Source organism: Tinamus guttatus, unplaced genomic scaffold (assembly GCF_059628265.1).
Source record: "Tinamus guttatus ecotype Peru unplaced genomic scaffold, ASM5962826v1 Tinamus_guttatus_pri_ptg000563l, whole genome shotgun sequence".
Lineage (NCBI taxonomy): Eukaryota > Metazoa > Chordata > Aves > Tinamiformes > Tinamidae > Tinamus > Tinamus guttatus.
Genome location: NW_028289097.1, coordinates 107833 through 113071, shown reverse-complemented (window position 1 = coordinate 113071; position 5239 = coordinate 107833).

The window sequence follows — 5239 nt, the reverse complement described above, 5'->3', positions numbered from 1 at the left end:
GTGAATCTAGTCTGCAGACTTAGACTGTTGCTCGCTCTCTATAAGGTTGCACAAGGCTGTATGTCGCTCAAAATTGTCAGTCTCTTCAAGCACGTTTTCCCTTTATAATAAAAATAACATTTTGAAAGTAAAATTGCTGTATGACAAGTATAAATAACAGAACAGCAGCTGCAGTGATTAGCTTGCAAGAACGGCCGTAATTCAGTGCTAATGAGCTGAAACTCGCAGAATATCAAAACGATTTCTTCACGTGGAGGAAGGATTTATTTTTAATCATTATTATTATTACTTCTTTTATTCCCCCTCATCTTCAAATGAGCATGTCGCTCACTACAAGACTAGACTGCTGTTTTATCATATGTCACCACTGCTAACAAACATCCTACAGCATTTGAGAAAATATCTGCCTTGAGAAATTGCATAGACAAATGTTGGGGCATCCGCCTCTACCCCCAAATCCTGCGGACAGTCCTAGTCTCAGGAAGGGCATAATGGAGTTTGAAAAGTTTTAGAGAGGATCAGTAAAATGAGTAAGAAGATGGAACAGCTGCTTTATGAGGAGAGACTAGAAAGACTGAAGCTCTTTGGTTTGGAGAGGAAGAAGGTGGGGAGAGCTACAATGAAGGCTTAAAAAATTCAGAAGTTAGTGGATCGGGTCAATGTGGAAATGCAGTTCAGGAAACCTGACAATACTAAAACTTGTGGACACTCATCAGAACATAAATGAGATCAGTTTGAAACACAGAAAATACTTTGTGATAGTGAATTTCTAGATTTTGTTGCTGCAAAAGGCTGTGGAAACAAATAGTGTCTGTAGGTTCAAAGAGGAACCAGACAAATTTATGGAGGGCAGGATCATACAGATATAAAAAGATTTAGGATGGGGACATTCTCTTCAATATCCCTACTTCAGTGGGGAAATATAAGGACACAGACGGCAGATCAATGCAAGGCTTCAGATCTTGCCCTAAATCTTCTCTTCTGCTGTCACTGCTGTAGATAGAGTACTGCCTATTCAGGCCACCAGTGCATTTATTAGGAAATTTAGAAATTTCTGTTCTAGCCATTAAACATTCTCTTCTGTTTCTAAATCTTTAATGAATGATCAGAAACTGTTCATTTATTATAGAATACAGGCTAAAAAATTGATGGTTGATGATTTCATATGTCGGTAAATGAAGAGTAGTGGTGCTGGTTTTAAATACAGCCACATGATAGAGACAAAGAGGAAAAAGCAGCAACACCTGAGTGTGCTCCTCCTTGGAAACACCGAGGGGAAGCAATGCTTGGAGGAACTCCGGCAGATGGGATTGGGTTTTTTTTCAGAAACTGAATTCAGTTTAAGGAAATTAAATCTTGAATGATTGCAATCTCCCTAAAGGACTGTCTCGTAACATTCCTGCTAATGAACGCTAATCCATTTATGGTAAAGCATAGGCAGCTTAAAAATTTCACAAAACTGAAGTGTTCGTGAAATTCAACTTCAAAATTTGACTAAATTATGCTAGTTTTTACTTCAGTTTCTTCTGCTGAGACCCAGATACTCTCTTGAAATCTTTCTGTAAAATTGATGACCCCAAGAAAGATGTTTTAGGCAGAATATTTATTGGAAAAGAAGCAGGCCAGACAATCTGGACCTCTTATGAGCATATTCAGACCAGGGAGCAGGTAGTGAGAGTTAATGAAATGCTTGATTTTACACTTAAGGGATTTTGTATACCAGCAGTTTGAATGCAGAATTGTCTTACCTCCTCACCAAGATTTAAGCAACAAGGGAACCTTTCCTGGCAACACAGGATTCACCTTTTGTAATCTCCTTCATCACAGAAGGCCAAGGGCACCATGAATTTCTTTGGAGCACACTAGAAAAGGCAGTTGCTTCTGAGGGAGAATCTTTAGCACAGGGCTCATAGGATGTTCCCAAACCTCTTGGATTTCAGGACCTCTGAAGCACCCTCAATTACAACATGCTGCTTTGTGGGGATTACCTCTAGATCAGGCTCTTCAGTATCTCCTGTTCAATATCCTTGTGCCTCAACAAGACCAACTGATGCAGATAAAGGGTTAGTATTGCAACCCTGAAGGAGGCAAAAATTCTGATATGATCATATGTCGTCTGCCTGCTAACACAGCAAAAATAATCAGGTTATAATACTCAGCCCCTGTAAATATTATTTCTGGCTTCAGGTGGCTGCCAGCAATCAGGACTTGGTAGCAAGGTACGGCTGCACTGCCAAGTTCTTCTAAATAATCTCAGAGAGCATCATGCACACATGCTGAAGTCAAACTTCAGTTTCTATTGATTTCCATCAGAGCATGGCAACAGAGTAATAAAGAGTGAGAGGAGAAAAACCGAGGCCCATTTCACAGATCAAACAGGAGGCATTCTCTGCCAGGGTCAATGCTCTTCTCTGGTCCTAATTCGTCTGCAGCAAGTGGAGTAACACTGCTGGAAGCAAAGGTTTGGCAGGGAATACACACAGGAGAGCCCCCTTAGACCGTAACGAGGGATGTGCTCGAGCCTCCTGCAGCACCTTCTCATTTCATGCTGCCATTGGGCACGTCAGCCCTCAAACAGCCGTGAGCAGGGGGCTAACAGGGCTGTGTCCCAGAGAGGGGACACGGGGTCTCACTAGCAGAACAATTGTGCATATTCCCACTCAACAAACGAGGAGAAACACGCTTTTGGCCTTAGCTCTTGAAATGCTCCTACCATGGAAGCATATGCGAAAGATACACCAGCTTGGATGTGGTTATAAAACTGTGTCAAAGGACCTTTTGTCCGCAACAGACTCACAAGTCCATTATTAGCGAGCTCAGACTGACAACTCTTTGTGGTTTTCACAATGACTTCAGCCTCCAAACCAGCCACTGGCTCAGGCAAGTGCAATAGGCTAAGCCTAGGACAAAACTATTCAGCTACCAAGCGGAGGATCTTACAACCTTTATCCTCCTATAGAAGAGCACTCAACAAATATCTGAGTTCTGCTTTTCAAAATCCAGAGTTCCTTTTATGTTTTAGGTAGCATATATGTGCTAGTTTAACAAAACTGCAGGCTTGGGTATTCCAGAAATTATTGTAGTTTGTAACTTTCCAAATAAATTATCAGGCAGAAACCTCTACTGCACCCAAAGAATACTATGCAAAGTTATTCTTGTAGCTCTGCTTTGCTTATACACAACTACCAAAAGAATTATATTCTGTTTGCAGCAACACTTGGACAATCAACAGATTTGTTCTATTTTTGCTCGGATCCAGCTTTTGAGATGTTCTACTTTTTAGCAAAGTGGTTTGTGCCTCCTGTACCCTTATCCATAACCAAAAGGGAAAGAACAATGTTAGTGCAAGTCATTCCCATCATTCAACACAACTGAATGTTTCCTATCACAATTTGGTATGAACTGCAGCACGTTGGTATTTGTACTGAAGTATTTGGTATGAAATGCATCATGTACAAATCAATTTCTTGATGTGGCTAAGCTCTATGTATTATTGATTCAACTGAAGAGCCATGGGGCATAAACAGTTAAAAAATATTTACAGGAGACTGAGTCCTGCAGTAAATCAGTAATTAACTTGTTTTTATGACCTATTTATTCAAGACCCATGAGTGAGCGTCTGCTTTTTTTCTTATAGCTTCTGCCCTACACATAGCACTAAAATCTAATGCCACACAAACTAACAAAGCCAGAATAGAACACCCATCTCTCAGATCTTTTGTTTTTGAAACTAAGACAAGAATTTGTGTTGTGACCATCCCTTCTGGTATCTCAGTAAAAACTATTTGGTGAAATGTGCACTGGCTTCCTACAGGCAACTATTAATGGTGAACTTTAATATCCCTTTACCTTGAATTCAGCTTTAGGACTAGACAAGCTTATATAGGACAGCAGTGCTCTGTTTTCTGGAAGTTTTTGAATATTGTTTTAGGTAAACAATATTCTATTGACTATTCTATTGACTATTCTACACTTTTTACAGCATCAATAGAGATGTTTAAAACACTTACTGCATCCAAGTATCTCCAGATAGCTCCAGATTATTTTTGACAAATCTTGTTTTTTCATGATAGCTCCAGCTTTTCATATGAACACAGTCAAGACAAGACTTCCAATAAAATAAGATATGCTTGTTCAAATTCACAGAGTATCACATCCACACAGTATATAAGAAACAATATTATCTCTAAGCTACTTTGCCTTCTTCTGCACACCTTTACATAGTACCTTCCATGCATCTTTCCCTTCCCAGAAGGGTTTTGAGTAGGAGTCTCTTCAGATATCTGCCCTCTTCTGGATGTAATCAAAAGATGTTTGATTATTTCTGCATTTATAAAATGCAGCTGTCCGTTTTTCAGTAGGGGACAATCTATAGCTTTGTGTCTCTGAGAAATGGCAAAGGTTACACTGCACTAGCATGAGAACTATGAATTTCCAGGTGTCTGCTTCATAGCTGTATTAAAAGTTCCTTTTGTTTATTTAGTCAGGCAGCTTTCTACTGCTTTTTTAATGTCTTACGTAATTTTTCACTTTTGCATTTCTTCTCTGTATTTTTCAGTGCTCAAAACACGCTGATACTTTCTGGTAAAGCACTTAATTTTCCTTCACAAATATAATGGAGAAAAAAATTCATATTTCTCTATTGCTCATGTTAAGCATGTCAAGCACAGGTTATTATGGCTGGAAGGGACTTCATATAATCTTTCCCTCTGCCCAACATCAGGACAAACTATTTCTTTGCTATTCCTCATCAGTGTTTGTTTGGCTAGCCCTGTTAAAAACATCTGATAATGCAGACTGCACAATTTTGCAGACAATCTGCTCATGAATTTAATGTTAGTTTTTCCTTACGCTTGTTCGTAAACTCATGACATGAGTAAAGGGCTCTGCCAATCCCTTTCATAAGCACCCATTCATCAGGGAGCTGGATATTTGCTTTTGCGAGCTCTCATCTTTAAATACCCCACAAGTATTAAGATGCAAAGCAGAAATGCTTCAGATGGAAAGTACTTTCAAGGCGAATTTCAGTTCTTGCCGGTGGAAGCGGGAAGCTGAAGCGTTTTCTCAGTCCTAGAGCCAGTGCACGCTTTGAAACTTTCACTGCACATCTGTGCATCACTGCATGGACTAGGCGCCAAGCCAAAGGCTGGATTCCTACGAGTCCATGCAGCTCCCACACGTTCGCAGCACTGGGACCCAGAGGGAGCTTAATTCCTGTGAGTCAGTGCAGCTCGCTGAG